General features: G+C 44.6%; 8 non-coding genes across 8 annotated transcripts; 5 read left to right on the top strand and 3 right to left on the bottom strand.

Moving 5' to 3' along the window:
• Positions 1 to 74: 74 nt before the first annotated feature.
• On the bottom strand, positions 75 to 156 carry trnas-uga (transfer RNA serine (anticodon UGA)). The gene has a single exon. It is a non-coding gene; the product is annotated as a tRNA-Ser (tRNA).
• Positions 157 to 1695: 1539 nt separating this feature from the next.
• On the bottom strand, positions 1696 to 1769 carry trnan-guu (transfer RNA asparagine (anticodon GUU)). Its single transcript has one exon. It is a non-coding gene; the product is annotated as a tRNA-Asn (tRNA).
• Positions 1770 to 2715: 946 nt separating this feature from the next.
• On the top strand, positions 2716 to 2832 carry LOC148637312 (U5 spliceosomal RNA). Its single transcript, XR_015931558.1, has one exon. It is a non-coding gene; the product is annotated as a U5 spliceosomal RNA (small nuclear RNA).
• A 227-nt stretch (positions 2833 to 3059) lies between these two features.
• Positions 3060 to 3201, top strand: LOC148637311 (U4 spliceosomal RNA). The gene has a single exon (XR_015931560.1). It is a non-coding gene; the product is annotated as a U4 spliceosomal RNA (small nuclear RNA).
• Positions 3202 to 4371: 1170 nt separating this feature from the next.
• Positions 4372 to 4513, top strand: LOC148637310 (U4 spliceosomal RNA). The gene has a single exon (XR_015931564.1). It is a non-coding gene; the product is annotated as a U4 spliceosomal RNA (small nuclear RNA).
• A 4835-nt stretch (positions 4514 to 9348) lies between these two features.
• Positions 9349 to 9430, top strand: trnas-uga (transfer RNA serine (anticodon UGA)). The gene has a single exon. It is a non-coding gene; the product is annotated as a tRNA-Ser (tRNA).
• A 1695-nt stretch (positions 9431 to 11125) lies between these two features.
• trnag-gcc (transfer RNA glycine (anticodon GCC)) lies at positions 11126 to 11196 on the top strand. The gene has a single exon. It is a non-coding gene; the product is annotated as a tRNA-Gly (tRNA).
• Positions 11197 to 16624: 5428 nt separating this feature from the next.
• On the bottom strand, positions 16625 to 16766 carry LOC148637307 (U4 spliceosomal RNA). The gene has a single exon (XR_015931562.1). It is a non-coding gene; the product is annotated as a U4 spliceosomal RNA (small nuclear RNA).
• Positions 16767 to 17046: the final 280 nt, after the last annotated feature.

Below are 17046 nucleotides of genomic sequence, written 5' to 3'. Positions count from 1 at the left end.
GTTAAAGGTCCCAGCGAAAACGGAACGGCGCTGGTCCTTTTACACGCACGCACGCAACCAAATGCAAAGGACGCCGTAGTCGGCAGGATTTGAACCTGCGCGGGGAGACCCCAACAGATTTCAAGTCTGTCACCTTAACCACTCGGCCACGACTACAGCGAGCGCTGCGGCCGCTGCCTTCTTGCTACAATCGAACAGGGAGTGCGAGGCGGCGGCGGCAGTGGAGGCAACTTTTTTCAAGTTCGCTCTCCGTTTAAGAAACCTTTTACGCCATACGTGCAAGCACACACACACACACACCTCAGAGGACTTAAGGGTGGCTTCAAGTTGGAATGATAAAGTCTCCCCGTTCGGACATGAAAACAGAACGTTCTTAGACAGAAAGCAATCAACAACGGAGACATGTGGACGACGATTTTAGTCACTGCACTTTGAATAGCATTTTTACTCCAGTTACAGGAGATGCACCAATGGCCCTTGACCTACGCTCTTACCAATGCCTTGAACATTCAAACAAAACAGCCCTCAAGTCCTGCGGTTTAATATAACGCTGTTACGTGTCGAGGCAGTATTTGACTCTGTCCTACCGTTGAGACACGGGGCGTATATGGAAACGAACACATGCTACGGATCGTCTCTAATCGGTCCCTACAGTTGGAAGGCTCCTTGAAGCGTGCACCCCCATCATTCATCTTTGCGCATCTGTGAAAGGTAGACTCTTGAGCAATGTTTGAGCCAGCTCTAAGGCAACTAGTGCTATTGGACAGACACCTCTGGAAGATCCTAAGAGTCTCTTAACACCACTTCCAGCAGCAAGCTTAATTGTTCGCTGGAGGTCTCCCACCCAGGTACTGACCAGGCAAAGAATCACCAGTACATTGAATGAGGAAGTTAATCCTGAAATCCAATTACATATCTCAAGGTAAGACAAATCCATAAGAACATGTCTTAGTATTACTTCGTTTACATTAGTATGGCACTGAGTTGGAGCTCCTCTTTAAGCTGTGGTTTAGTTTTGCATTCATGTGTTTCTAGAGCAGTTATTTATGGGGGTGGGTGGGTCTTTCACAGAGGCTCAGGACAAATCCCCCGCCTGAAAGTCTAATGTGTGCGTTCAGACAGTCACAGGTCAAGAGCCAGGCAGGAGGACAATGGACAGAAGAGCCAACGAACTAAAAATAAAAGAACAGATATGAAAAAGCCACCATCTTTTTCTTTTTGACATTTTCCGACTTTCATGCAAGCCAGGACAAAGTTGCTCGTAGCTACTTGTGGATTCAAATACTCTATCGAGTGCTTTGATGAGTTTTTGCAATTTGATTGTCGTCCTGTCAGCCTGTTTCTGTTTTTTTTTTTTCAATCTAGGGATGGAAAGTATGAGGGAAATGATGGAGCAATCAATAACCGCTCCGGAAAAATGGCAGAAAGAAATGGTCCGTCACTAAGGACATTTGTGAAGCAGAGGAGTGACATCACCACAAAGGCGACACATTCTGCTGATGGTTTTGGTGAATAATGATTGAGGCGCGTTAAGAGAAAGGTAGCTGTGTCAGCATGCGTAGGCTGCAAAGGATCAAGCAAAGGTTTACTCCATGCTGAAAAGAGAAGAAAAGAAGCACAACGTTTCGACTGTGGAGCCTTCTGCGCCATCTTCTTTAGCGGTGATGATGTTTACATTGGAAAAACTGAGACATGCGTCCCTGGGTGGGCTTGAACCACCAACCTTTCGGTTAACAGCCGAACGCGCTAACCGATTGCGCCACAGAGACTGACGGCCGCTTGTGCTCCCTACATTTGCAGGTTTATGGTCAAAGAAAACAATCACTTGCGCTTCTTGCAGCCGGCAATCTTTTTCCACTGACAACCAAGAAATGGATTTCATCTTTCACAAGCTGTATGGATTTTGAAATGTATGGACGATGCCAGGTGTCCCACAACACCACAGCGCCGACACACCTTTGGTTGTCCCACATAAAAAACATAGCCATTGCAGGCGCCCAGCCGGATTGTAGAGGGCAGGTGCCTTAAGCCTCCATTTACATTGTCCGGTAGCAAGCGAACCTCGAATTTCCTTGCTCCTGTTTTTATACCGTCAACATCTCTAACCTCAGTTCCATGGTGGACGGTGCAGTACTGCTTAAGCCAGGTGTGAATGTCCTCCGTCTTTGCCAGTTCCGAGAACATAACAACATGCACCGTTTTCCTCTCTCTCTGTGTCAGAGGCTGCAAGTTGATCTTCTCAAGGGCAGGAACTTTCCCTCTTTTTGCCTCAAACACATCCACACATTGTTCAAACAGAGAATAGGTAGCAAAAACAACCTCAAATGCTTTCTGACCTGGGAGAGCGAAGATGAAATCCAAGTGCCGAGGTTCAAAGCCACGTTCCTTCTGTAACACTTTTCTGCTGAACTGCATACGATCCATGAAGAGGTCATCCAAAAGCTCAAAACGTACAGCATTCTTGCGGGATCCAAAGGTTGCCATCTCAAACTGCAAAACAAACACTGCTTCCACAAAACAAGAAAACAATCCAACTACTCTAACTACAGGCTGATCAAGGTATCTCCCCTGCCAGGTAAGCCGAGAGCCGCAGGCGATGAGCCCAGAGCTGAACGGGCCCCACTGGCTCGTTTGTAAGGCCAGGTGCATTGCCAACCACGACCGGCAGGGCAGAGGCCTTGAAGGCGGCCTGGGCTCCTGCAGCTGTCCAGCCACGCACTCTGGTTTCTCTTCATCTCGTACAAATCTTTTGCCTTTTACTAAAGATTTCCATGGAGAGGAACATGAATGAGTTCCATACAATTTTTGTGCTTCCCTGCCTTCGCGTGGGGCGCAGCTGGGCTGGTCAAAGAGAGAAACTAAAACCGCTCACAATCGCTCTTATTACGGCGACTGTGGCCGTCTGCTCTGCGAGTCCTCGGTCTCCGCCTCTCTGATTGGCGCTCTTTTCTTTGGGGGGCGGGAATATGCTGTGAAATATGAAGCGTTACAGCAACGACATGCCATGAGACGATTGATAACGATTTCCATAGGATCCCCGCGGTTGCCTGGCAACCGTCAGCTTTGCGCAGTGGCAGTATCGTAGCCTGTGAGGTTTAGCCGAGGCGCGATTATTGCTAGTTGAAAACTTTTCCCAATACCCCGCTTCCGCCGGTTTGCAATACAATCGGCGAAAGCAATTTTTGACAGTCTCGTCAGAGACTGAGCAAGGTGTTTAAAGACAGATTTTGTCATGGTAACATCATGGTAGAAAGAAACAAGCTTGTTACGTCTCAACAGAAACGCTCTTTAGCTCTTTCAGCGTTATGCAGAGAACAGCGTCTGTCGAGATCACTTTTGAGTCAGCGCGAAACGCCGTGTGCTGTCAGTTTGATTTCATATTGCTCGTAGCGGCGCCCGGCTTTTGTCTGTCAAACGTTAGGTTGCGCTTCTTCATGCTGCATCGTCGGCATGAGTGGAGCTTTTTAAACGTCTGTACTTACTGCGCCCCATAAGAAATCGTTTGTCCCCGTTCAAAAGAGATTGTGCGATGCCCTGCAGCGTTCGCAAAGCAAACCTTTGACAGTTTGAAAAGAGGAATTTATTCTGCTTCCTGTGCGTGCAGTAGTTACAAAGTTGAACGTCTTTACACGATCTGCTGCAGTTTTCAGTGGGCGGGCTTTGTCAGATGGCTTGGAAAAACGCACTGTGTTTCGGCTCGGGAAACATCATGAGCAGTGTCCTGCATGTTTTCTGTGTATAGCTGTCTTTTAACGCATACAGAATTCATTCGAAATCATTGTAAGATTCTCCCTCAGTTCCGTTGTGCAGTGCTTTACCTCTTTCAAAAGGCTTCACTTTCCTAGTCACATTCCAAGGCTCATCGAACCCGGGCTGTTTCCTCCATTGGTATAGTATTGCAGTGAGACAGCACGATGCCTGCAAGACTATGTCACACTAAACGCCACAGATTGTGTTTGTCCGTTCGTGTCAGTCGTCCTGCAGCCACGGGAAGTGGGACACAAACATGCTGCAATGCTTTCAGGACGTTAGGATTTGTTTGTGCAACATCCGAGAAGAGTACTTGTGGCTTGAATGTGAACTGTACGTGCCCGCCCCCTTTCCTCTGTAGTGCATGAGTTCCTCCCGGCATGCCCTTCGTCATTGTTCTGTCATCTTGTATTTAAAGGGTTGTATTTCTGCTGCTGAAAATAAGCAACGGTTTTCTCACAACGCCCTTTGTTCCCGACGGAGCCCTTGTCTGTCATGAAATTCTTCAAAACCTCAAGCTAGAAGAAGAAGACGACAAATATGAAGCGTTACAGCAACGACATGCCATGAGACGATTGATAACGATTTCCATAGGATCCCCGCGGTTGCCTGGCAACCGTCAGATTTGCGCATTGGCAGTATCGTAGCCTGTGAGGTTTAGCCGAGGCGCGATTATTGCTAGTTGAAAACTTTTCCCAATACCCCGCTTCCGCCGGTTTGCAATACAATCGGCGAAAGCAATTTTTGACAGTCTCGTCAGAGCGTGACATAGTCTTGCAGGCATCGTGCTGTCTAACTGCAATACTATACCGCTGGAGGAAACAGCCCGGGTTCAATGAGCCTTGGAATGTGACTAGGAAAGTGAAGCCTTTTGAAAGAGGTAATATCGACGCTTTTTTAACAGAGCACCAAAAAAGCGTCTTTTTTGAAGGCCTGGGTACTGAGCATTGGTGGTTCAGTGGTAGAATTCTCACTTCCCACGTGGGAGGCTCTGGTTCGATTCCCAGCCAAAGCAGTGGCTTTTGCAGCGAGCGGCTCCATCACTTGCATCCCCTTGCAACTCGCAACTGAAAACCCACTGAAGCAAAGCATTTGTTAGCCAGGTCAGTACCCGGATGAGGGTGAGCTACAGGGAAAAACAAAGTTTCCAGCTGGAAGCGGTGTTAATGGTGCCGGTGGGGGGGCGCTCAACCTGAGGTCTGTGCGGGTCCCAATGCCCCAGCATAGTGACGGAGACGCTGTGTTGTAAAAGGGCGCTGTCTCTTGGATGAGATGTAAAACCGAGGTCACAGCGCTCTGTGGTCATTAAAAATGACCACCAAAACCTTTGACAAAAGCTCTTGGTAATTGATGGTCTTCAATAATGCTTCTCCTTTAGGTACATTTTAAATCAGCTGAAAAATGCTGTGAAATGGGGGGTCACTTCACGCCAGTGTAGGATTTGGGTTACAAGAACCATGAAACTGCACGAGAAAGCCCGTACACTGAATTACACGGCTTTCTATTCAAAGGAGGGCAAAAGAAATTCCCTGAGTTTGATTTTTTGCAGCACAGAGAGGATTGCTGTCGTGAGGCTGGTTAGCTCAGTTGGTTAGAGCGTGGTGCTAATACCGCCAAGGTCGTGGGTTCGATCTCCATACAGGCCAGGTCGTTTTCTCCTCTCTTACAAAAGCTGTTAGGTTCCTTTCCGTGGTGAGATGGGTTGTCATGCAACGCTGCCACATAGTGCCGACAGACAATTAAATGACAAAAATGAAGAGAGTTAAAGCAGCTGGAAAGGTTTTCTTACAACTTTTGAGCTGACACAGTTTTGGAAAATGTTTTCTTCACGCTGCACTGTACCACATAGGCAGCCAAGAGTCTCCAAAACAAAACAGAATTGACAGTCATATAATGTCCATTAACCCCGGTTTTAAACACAGACTCATGTCTGCCATCATAAGAATATGAGTCCAATATTTTAGAATATAGTCAGAATGTCTTCTAACCTTACCTGTGGTGTCTTTAATCCCTATTGCTCAATGCATGGTGTACGTACTGCATACATGTGTCTTGAGAATGAGGAATGGGCCCCTAAGACATTTACCTGTTTCACAAATGATCGGATTTTACTAGAGATTCTGTTTGGGATTCAGATGTGCATTCGGACAGCAATTCCTTTCAAGAAATGATACGTTCTGGATGAGGTCAAAGGTGCTGGAACACTGTATTTAGGATGTGTTTGCAGTGATTGTGTCTCCTGCTTCAACGCAGTGATATATAGATGTGCTCCTGTAATTTATTGGTACATGCCCAGGGCAGTAAGTAGTCTGAGGATTTATTTCCAGAAGGCATAGAGCAGTGAAACAGTGAAGTAGTGCAGCACACTGGATCATTATATTATTAGAATCTATTCTACCTAAATTATTACATTATACACAACTTGAGCTCTCAGCACCGTACTGAGCCCAGGTGTTTTTCTAAAGCTGTCAGGTGCAGTTCATTTACATGAAGGAAATCTCTTACTGGGTACGATTACAATGCAGTAAGTAGCACAGGCTACTTAGGGAGTAGGCTGATGTGTTTAAAAACAACCAGCGCCAGGCAGGAGTCGAACCTCCAAACTCCTAATCCATCGTCAGACACATTATCCATTGCACCACTGGCCCTGGTGTGACACTGCAGGACTGTAACCCAGTGAGCTTAGCACTGCAACTAGTAAAATATTATCCCCGGTCCATTCTTTTCCAAAAGTGAGAAACACCTGTTTTCTACATTTTGTCTGTTTTAAAACCATATCTCTTTAAACCAAACCAAGAGTTTGTCTTTTGCACTGATATTCTGATTCATTTCGATTTCAAAGAAAAAAAAAACATTACCTTCCAAAGCATCATAAAATTGTCCCTTCCTCCAGACTCTACTTCTCTCTTGTAGTAGTACAGCAGACCTTTCCAGGTGATCAGATCACAGAGTCCGAAATGAGCTTCCTCCATCAAGCAAAGTACCTGAACATGACTCTGTCATCATAAAAGCGCCCCTGTAATAAAGAAATTAAATCCGAAATCAAGAGGGCAGTTGCCTACTGAAGTTCAAGAAGTCATAAATTTTAACCTAGCAACACATTAAAGGCTGCATCTATACAAGTACGATTCTAGAAATGCTCACCAGATTACGTTTTAAGAAAGAACTGCGCCTCAGGTTCCGCCGAGATCTTAACTCGGATGGCAGGATTCAGAGTCTGGAGTGTGGAATGATGGCGCACGGAGGGTCCACATACTGTGGATCCCTCAGTGATCTTCCGCGTGTTCAAACCGCCAGCGTGTGACTCCCCTGTCCCCCTGACCTCATTGCTCTGCTCTCGCCTCTCTGCAGCTGAGCCCGACTCATGGTAAAGTGGAAAAAAATATGCCCTCAACGTGAGATTTACTCTGGAGTGAGGATAGTTGTTACCTTCTTATCGTTGAAACGGATGTATGTGATGTGGCGACTAGTTTCTTCTCCATTAGCAGGCTTAAGGTTAAAGAAAAAAACATTGCTGACTTCTTTTTTTTTTGCCAGCCGCGAGCGCTGATTAGCGAGGTTTGTATTTCATGTTTTGCAAGTTGCATCCATTTTAAGAAAAACAAGTCATTCAAGACAGGAAATGAATACTTGCATTTAATTAAGTCTAGCCGTAGGCGGTTGTCTGTAAGGACCAGTTCTGTTCGAGAAGACAGAACAAAGAATGCACCACTGGGATTCGGACCCAGGATCTCCTGTTTAAGAGACAAGCGCTTTAACCAACTAAGCCACGGCACCCCGGGAGTATTGTCCTTTTGCAGCCACTTGGACACGCCACTCAGACACATCTGCATTCGGTGTGTGCTCCGCCTGCTCGCTGAGCAAGTTGCCACCTTTACATACAATAGCAACATCGACACCAAGAGAAAGGATGACAAATGGCTTTTATCTGGAACTTTTCATGTCCAAGGAGCTCAATGTGCTTTCTGTGTACAACAGGGCCACTGAACTCCACACTGGCCACTGAACCACAGCAGTGGCTTGCTGGCTTGACATCTCCCAAGGAAAATGTTGAAATCGCATGTGGAACAGGAAAAGGACCCTCGAGTACGAGGGAAAAAAAAGAAAAAGATCATCTGGAGCGCGCCAACCCATTTCTGGACAGCCCAGTTCTGTTCACGAGGTGGCTGAGTGGTTAAGGCGATGGCTTGTTAATCCATTGTGCTCTGCATGTATGAGTTCAAATCCCACTCTTGTCGGTTTCCATGTCTGACATGTGTGCCCGTTCGACGTTGGCCCTCCTTTTGTTTGCTCCAGTACTAGAGCCTTACATTTTCTAGCGGTGGCTGAACATGGTATAGTAGGCTAACGTCGGTATCGAGCAGTGGCAGTAACAGTATTTACGTGCCACTGCTGCCAAGTGGCTCTGGGTTGAGACCGCGTTTTCACTTACTTGCAGCACAAACGGAGAAAGCGATTTTTGACAGTCTCTCGAGAGACTGCGCTAGGTGTTTAGGGATAGACTTTGTCAGTTCCCCCTGGGATGATGGCCTCTCAAATAGTTTGTGATTCCTCTAGACGTTTATACAGTAGAAGCCTGCTTCGTGGCTTAAATCCAAGCTAAGGAAACGAGTTAGAGGTCTGATGCAGAACTGCGAATTCAATGAAGGGGAACACTACAGTACATTGCACTGTATGTGTGAGGAAAGCTGCCCCCTTCTGTTCCTTGTCGACCGAACAGAGGACTGTAAAGGATACCGCCAAGAAACTTTAGGATGCTGGTTGGAATCCAGCTCCAAAGAAGCCCCTTTGGGTGTTATGTAATCAAAAAGTAAGAACAGAGAATCTCCCTTTGATCAAAAGCGCAACAGAACTGTTTTCCGTGGAGCAGGTTTCAGACCCGTAGACCTGTTTTATTTGTAGGGCAGGGCGCATTCCCAAACGCGAATCTCCTGTTTTAGAAATGCTTTGGGCGGCGTGAAGTGAAAATAAGAAGTGGGCTCCAGATGCACATGGAAGCAATCAAGTGTTTCATCCGAGCTGTTTCAAAGACTGCTCAACAGCTTTCCTTTTACAGAGGCCCAACGATTAATGATGGGGGTGCACCCTTCAATGTGCCTTACGACTCTAGGGAGTGATTGAGACGATTCGTAGCGTGTGTTCATTTCCCTCTATTCCCCATGTTGCAGTGGTAAGATGACGTAAATTCCTGCTTCGACACGTAACGGCGTTATAATCAAGTACAGGAGCTGAGGGCTTTTGTTTTGTTTCGTTTTCTATGGCGTTCGTAAGCGCGCAAAACAAAGACAATTCCTGCGTCTAACACGAATGTAAATGCTTTTGAAAGTGCAGTGTGGTGCAGCTTGTAAAATCCTTGTCCACATTTGTGGTTTGTTGATGTTTTTTCTGTCTGCCAAAGTTGCATTTTGACATCCGGACGGGGAGACTTTATCATTTGAACGTGAAGCCAGCCTTAAACCCTCTGAGGCGTGTCTGTCTGCCGGCATGTATCTTGTGAAAGGTTTTTTTTTTAACAGAGAGCGACTTTAAAAAGGTTTCCGCAGCCACCTCGCACTCCGTGTTAGATTATAGGAGGAATGTGGCGGCGGCGAGCTCGCTGTAGTCGTGGCCGAGTAGTTAAGGCGATGGATTTGAAATCCATTGGGGACTCCCCGCTCAGGTTCGAATCCTGCCGACTACGGCGTCTGCCGCACGTCACCTTGTGCCTGTGCGGCAAAGGCGAAGTGCCGCTTCTCCTTTCCTGGTACTATAAAAATGCTACATCGCTTGGTCCTGCTTCCATGGAAAGCAGTTCTTCAGGTAATTCTACTCTCTTACCAAAGCTGTTAGGTTCCTTTCCGTGGTGAGATGGGTTGTCATGCAACGCTGCCACATAGTGCCGACAGACAAGTGTGTTGCGGGAGAAGAGAAAAGTGTTTGAAGATTTAAGAGTGTCTTAGGTGGAGCCAAAATCAAGTGTCACAAATGCAAGTGGGAAGATTTCCAATGTTTAATATGGTCAAAATAAGCGGAAGTTACCAGCTGGTCCGGCACAGTCTGCCATGCTTTTGTCATATACTGTAAAGTGGTGTGGAACTGGGTGTCGAACTGGAGCCTCACCATTTGCATATGTGAGGCTCCAGTTATACATCGAGTGTCACATTAAATGACAAAAATGAAGAGAGTTAAAGCACCTGGAGAGGTTTTCTTACAACTTTTGAGCTGACACAGTTTTGGAAAATGTTTCCTTCACGGTGCACTGAACAACATAGGCAGCCAAGAGTCTCCAAAACAAAACAGAATGGACAGATAGGAGAAAATTCCCACTCGTCCTGAAGTTCCCAAAATCCAGCACTGAGCGTAAACAAAGTGTCTAAGTAGCGTGGGAATGCTAACCCTAACCCTAGCTGGAGTTTGAGCAATCCGGCACTGAGCGTAAGAAGATGAGTCAAAGTAACGTCTAATCGGATTAGTTTCCTTAGAGCTGGTTCAGAGTTTGCTCAAGAGTTTACCTTTCACAGATGCGCAAAGAAGAATGTTGGGGGTGCACGCTTCAAGGCGCCTTACAGCTGTAGGGAGTGATTCGAGACGATTCGTGGCGTGTGCTCGTTCCCATATACCGTACGACCCGGGGTGCAGTGCTAGGATGACGTACAATACCGCTTGGGCACGTAACGGGGTTATATGCAAGTGCAGGACGTGAGGGTTTTCGTTTGTTCGTTTTGTTTTGCTCTGCTTTGCTTTGTTTTGCTTTCCATCGCGTTGGTAAGAGCGTAAATAAAAAGGCGATTCCTGTGTCTACCACTAATGTAAGAGCTATTTCAAGTGCGACGTGGTGCGGCTTTTCAAATGCTTGTGGGCATTTCTCTGTTGTTGATTCTTTTTTTGTGTGTAACAAAGTGGCATTTTCATGTCCGGACGGGGAGACTTTATCATTCCGACATGAAGCCACCCTTAAGTCCTCTGAGGCGTGTCTGTCTGCAAGGCTTGTATTTTGGAAATGTTTTTTTGAAACGGAGAACGACTTTGAAATAGGCTTCCGCCGGCGCCTCGCGATCCAGGTAAGATTGTAGCAAGAACGCAGCGGCAGTGGGGCTTGCTGTAGTCGTGGCTGAGTGGTTAAGGCAATGGACTAGAAATCCATTGGGGTCTCCCCGCACAGGTTCCAATCCTGCCGACTACGTTGTCCACTTTCAGTCGGTGTGTTTCGGCACAAGCAAAGAAGCGCGCCTCTTTGCTGTTCCTGGTGGTTTTAAAACGCCCAATCGCTTGTACCCGCTGCCTTAGAAATAAGTTCTTCAGCGTCCGCAAATGGCATTTTGCAGCTGGAAGCAGATGTCGACGCGTTTTGCACAGAGCACCAAAAAAGCGTCTTTTTTGAAGGCCCAGGCACTGAGCATTGGTGGTTCAGTGGTAGAATTCTCGCCTGCCACGCGGGAGGCTCGGGTTCGATTCCCGGCCAATGCAGTGGCTTTTGCAGCGAGCGGCTCCATCACTTGCATCCCCTTGCAACTCGCAACTGAAAACCCACTGAAGCTAAGCAGGTGTGAGCCAGGTCAGTACCTGGATGAGCTACAGGGAAAAACAAAGCTTCCAGCTGGAAGCGGTGTTAATGGTGCCGGCGGGGGGGCGCTCACCCTGAGGTCTGTGCGGGTCCCAATGCCCCAGTATAGTGACGGAGATGCTGTGTTGTAAAAGGGCGCTGTCTTTTGGATGAGATGTAAAACCGAGGTCACAGCGCTCTGTGGTCATTCAAAATGACCACCAAAACCTTTGACAAAAGCTCTTGGTAATTGATGGTCTTCAATAATGCTTCTCCTTTAGGTACATTTTAAATCAGCTGAAAAATGCTGTGAAATGGGGGGGCACTTCAGGCCAGTGTAGGATTTGGGTTACAAGAACCATGAAACTGCACGAGAAAGCCCGTACACTGATTACACGGCTTTCTATTCAAAGGAGGACAAAAGAAATTCCCTGAGTTTGATTTTTTGCAGCACAGAGAGGAGCACTGTCGTGAGGCTGGTTAGCTCAGTTGGTTAGAGCGTGGTGCTAATAACGCCAAGGTCGCGGGTTTGAGCCCTGTACGGGCCAGGTCTAGGTCCAGGTCCCTGTTTGTGAAACAGGCAAATGACTGTCTCAGGGGCCCATTCCTCATTCTCAAGACACATGTATGCAGTATGTACACCGTGCATTGAGCAATAGGGACTGAATACACCACAGGTAAGGTTAGAAGTCATTCTGAGGTGCCACATGTGAGGGATACAGCTAGGCATCCGAAATGTAGGGTTTGAGACCCTTCAGGAGTACTGCATCCTTTGAGACAGACCCGTGCATGTTAAACAAATGATCATTTCTTTCGGCATTAGGGACTAAATATACTAAACATATGATGCTAAAATGTTATTTTCACATATATTAATGTAATAAATGATTGCTTATGCTTTAGAAACAAATCTAATTAAAATAAAAGCTTAAGTTTTGTATTTATCTTGTACCATAGAACATGATTTTCTTTGTATTTCAAGCCCACAAAGTGTCCAAATGACGCACTACATGATATAAGGAAGATTATCACATGCATATCGGTATTATCTTTCTTATGAAAATGCATTCCTTTCATTACCTTTTACTTTTTAAAATGAACTCAAATTGAGTATAATGTAATAATTTAAGTAGAATAGATTCTAATAATATAATGATCCAGTGTTTTGCACTACTTCACTGCTTCACTGCTCTATGCCATCTGGAAATAAATCCTCAGACTGCTTACTGCCCTGGGCATGTACCAATAAATTAAAGGAGCACATCTGTTTATCACTGCGTTGAAGCAGGAGACACAATCACTGCAAACACATCCTAAATACAGTGTTCCAGCACCTTTGACCTCATCCAGAACGTATCATTTCTTGAAAGGAATTGCTGTCCGAATGCACATCTGAATCCCAAACAGAATCTCTAGTAAAATCCGATCATTTGTGAAACAGGCAAATGACTGTCTCAGGGGCCTATTCCTCATTGTCAGACACATGTATGGAATGCTTTCACCGTGCATTGAGCAATAGGGATTAAAAACACCGCAGGTAAGGTTAGATGTCATGTTCTATGATCATTTCTTTCAGCATTAGGGACTAAATATACTAAACGTATGATGCTAAAATGTTATTTTTACATATATTAATGTAATAAATGATTGCTTATGCTTTATAAACAAATCTAATTAAAATAAAAGCTTAAGTTTTGTATTTATCTTGTACCATAGAACATGATTTGCTTTGTATTTCAAGCCCACAAAGTGTCCAAATGTTCTATGATCATTTCTTTCAGCATTAGGGACTAAATATACCAAACGTATGATGCTAAAATCCTGAAAAAAGGATGTGCTCCATCTCGTCAGTAGATTGGATTCCAAAACTGATTTGGGTCAATATACATTACCTTTGAAATTAAAGTACAGTCTACTGTAGGGAACCATCAACTTAGAAAGCATTGGCCTTCCCTGGGGGTCAGGTAGGTGCAAAAGATAAACCTTTATCCTATCTTTATCTTAAGATAAGTGGCCAAGCAGTATTTTTCCAAGTTTCACCAAGCACATCATGTTGCCATAGTAGACAAAGTTCTATAAAATGTTAAATAACTTTTAAAAAAAGCATCTTGGTCTTACAGTACTGTACAAGGTGAATTAAACTGTCCCTGGTAATAAAAAGTAATTAGAAGCATCTCAGAAACGTTATCTCTAGAAACATTAGCTGTTTTATATCATGTAATTTAGTGTGATGTTGTCAGAATTCAAGGACATTAGCACACACAGAAATTGGTTCAGTTAAATCTAAAAAACACAGCTAAACATGGGTTTAAATGTAACAGAAGTCTTACCTCTTGTCAAAAGATTTAATTCAAGAAGCGATGTAATAAATGATTGCTTATGCTTTATAAAGAAATCTAATTAAAATAAAAGCTTAAGTTTTGTATTTATCTTGTACCATAGAACATGATTTTCTTTGTATTTGAAGCCCACAAAGTGTCCAAATGATGCACTACATGATATAAGGAAGATTATCACATGCATATCGGTATTATCTTTCTTATGAAAATGCATTCCTTTCATTACCTTTTACTTTTTAAAATGAACTCAAATTGTGTATAATGTAATAATTTAAGTAGAATAGATTCAGGTAGGAAATATAGAGTCATGATGTTTATGGCTGACATCATTTCACATGGGTGAATTTTAAGCTAAGAAATAAAAACATTTACAATGAAGATACCATTGCTTAATTTTAAATGCCTTTAAAAAATAAATACCTCCTGAGAATAATTTGCCACTCCCAGATCCTTGGTAAGGTACTGTTTGAATCCAATCAGGAGAGGAGCATCCAGGGAGTGCTTTCTATAGAGTCCAGCTTGGGCCACTCTCTTCCGGCCTGCTGATACTTTTTAACTACTCAGGGCCTGTAAGGATATAAAACACCGGTTTAAACATTTTATACCTATAAGACAAATTAGAATTTTAGTAAAAAATAGATACATCTGAAAAATAAAAAGTCTTACTGCTGATAGAGTTCTTCAGAGCTCACATCTTCCCCTTCCTTATCCGCTTCTGTTTCAGTTTCTAGAGCAGCCTCTGGCATCTCTTCCTCCTGGACTGCGGCCTCTTGCTCAGGGCCGCTGGAATGCAGGTAGATTCTTTTCAACATGCTTTTACATAATATGTTGTAACAATGATTTCAAAAAGAAACTACAGAAGCCTTACAGATTAAAAATATCTCACCTTGCCAATGTGTCTTCAGGCTTCCCATGTACAAAAAGGCCCAAGGACTCTAGCAGTCTTACAACCACTATCCTGTTTGCCTCACCAGACACGATCTCTATTCTGTGGTAATCCACGATAACCCCATTCTTCAGGTGATTCATCATGTCCTCCCTCGCCTGTTGAGAGGCCATCCTGATGTTTTCTGCCGTGGCGTGCTTCATACACGCCCTCTTCAAGTGAGCAGGAAGCTGATCAAGAGTATTCAGGCACATCTTGCACACCAGGGGAATCCTCGCGGGTTTCCTTTGAAAATAAATAATACCATCTGTGTATAGAAACAAGCTAAGACTGATTTCTTAAATTATCCTTAATTTTCTCTCTCATAGTTTGAGCATAATGATTTTATTGCATTTATATAAGAATTGCTCATTGCTCCTAAATAAATAATGGTTTCATAAAAAAGTGAACACTTGGTCTCAGTCACAGACTTTCCAATAGAAGCCATTGTGGAGTTCAGCAACTGCAGGTCCTAGAAGTGGGGAAGGAATTTTAAAAGAGAAATTGAATTACAATACAGAAGGAATGGCTGAGGGATCACTGAAATATATATATACAAATTCCAAAGACTGAGTCCATATAGAAACAACTACCTTTCATTTTCAGTATAAGAAAAAAAAAACATTATCTTCCAAAGCATCATAAAATTGTCCCTTCTTCCAGACTCTACTTCTCTCTTGTAGTAGTATAGCAGACCTTTCCAGGTGAGCAGATCACAGAGTCCGAAATGAGCTTCCTCCATCAAGCAAAGTACCTGAACATGACTCTGTCTTCATAAAAGCGCCCCTGTAATAAAGAAATTAAATCCGAAATCAAGAGGGCAGTTGCCTACTGAAATACAAGAAGTCATCAATTTTAACCTAGCAACACATTAAAGGCTGCATCTATACAAGTACGATTCTAGAAATGCTCACCAGATTACGTTTTAAGAAGGAACTGCGCCTCAGGTTCCGCCGAGATCTTAACTCGGATGGCAGGATTCAGAGTCCGGAGTGCGGACTGATGGCGCACGGAGGGTCCATATACTGTGGATCCCTCAGTGATCTTCCGCGTATTCAAACCGCCAGCGTGTGACTCCCCTGTCCCCGTGACCTCATTGCTCTGCTCTCTCCTCTGTGCAGCTGAGCCCGACTCACGGTAAAATGGAAAAAAATATGCCCTCGACGTGAGATTTATTCTGGAGCGAGCCAGTGTTGCGCATAGCTGCCTTCAAAGCAGTTAACCCAGGTTCGATTCCCGGCCAACGCAGTTGCGAATGTTTTCAAATGCTGTCATGAGCCTTGGATTGTGACTAGCAAAGCGAAGCCTTTTGAAAGAGCTAAAGCACTGCAAAACGGAATTGAAGGAGAATCTTACAGGGGATTCTGAGCAGAGTCTGCATACATGCAGTCAGATAAAGGTGCTGAAAGCTTGAGCTACTCTCAATGTCATGCTGCCCTTCCCCGGAGTAAATCTGTTACATTATAAGAATGCTTCTGGCAGGTTCAAAAAGAGACCCTTGTTAATTGGAGAAATCAATGATTTCGAATGAATTCTGTATGCGTTAAAAGACAGCTATACACAGAAAACATGCAGGACACTGCTCATGATGTTTCCCGAGCAGAAACACAGTGCGTTTTTCCAAGCCATTTGACAAAGCCCACCCACTGAAAACTGCAGCAGATCGTGTAAAGACGTTCAACTTTGTAACTACTGCACGCACAGGAAGCAGAATAAATTCCTCTTTTCAAACTGTCAAAGGTTTGCTTTGCGAACGCTGCAGGACATCGCACAATCTCTTTTGAATGGGGACAAACGATTTCTTATGGGGCGCAGTAATTACAGACGTTTAAAATGCTCCACTCATGCCGACGATGCAGCATGAAGAAGCGCAACCTAACGTTTGACAGACAAAAGCCAGGCGCCGCTACGAGCAATATGAAATCATACTGACAAGCACACGGCGTTTCGCGCTGACACAAAAGTAATCTCGACAGACGCTGTTCTCTGCATAAAGCTGAAAGAGCGTTTCTGTTGACACGTAACAAGTTCGTTTCTTTCTACCATGATATCACCGTGACCAAATCTGTCTTTAAACACCTTGCTCAGTCTCTGACGAGACTGTCAAAAATTGCTTTCGCCGATTGTATTGCAAACCGGCGGAAGCGGGGTATTGGGAAAAGTTTTCAACTAGCAATAATCACGCCTCGGCTAAACCTCACAGGCTACGATACTGCCACTGCGCAAAGCTGACGGTTGCCAGGCAACCGCGGGGATCCTATGGAAATCGTTATCGATCGTGTCATGGCATGTCGTTGCTATAACGCTTCATATTTGTCGTCTTCTTCTTCTTCTAGCTTGAGGTTTTGAAGAATTTCATGACAGACAAGGGCTCCGTTGGGAACAAAGGGCGTTGTGAGAAAACCGTTGCTTATTTTCAGCAGCAGAAATACAACCCTTTAAATACAAGATGACAGAACAATGACGAAGGGCATGCCGGGAGGAACTCATGCACTACAGAGGAAAGGGGG

This window comes from Lepisosteus platostomus, unplaced genomic scaffold, assembly GCF_059453375.1.
Source record: "Lepisosteus platostomus isolate fLepPlt1 unplaced genomic scaffold, fLepPlt1.hap1 Scaffold_124_H1, whole genome shotgun sequence".
Lineage (NCBI taxonomy): Eukaryota > Metazoa > Chordata > Actinopteri > Semionotiformes > Lepisosteidae > Lepisosteus > Lepisosteus platostomus.
The sequence above is the reverse complement of the archived record's forward strand: the minus strand, read 5'-3'. Positions and strand labels throughout refer to the sequence as shown.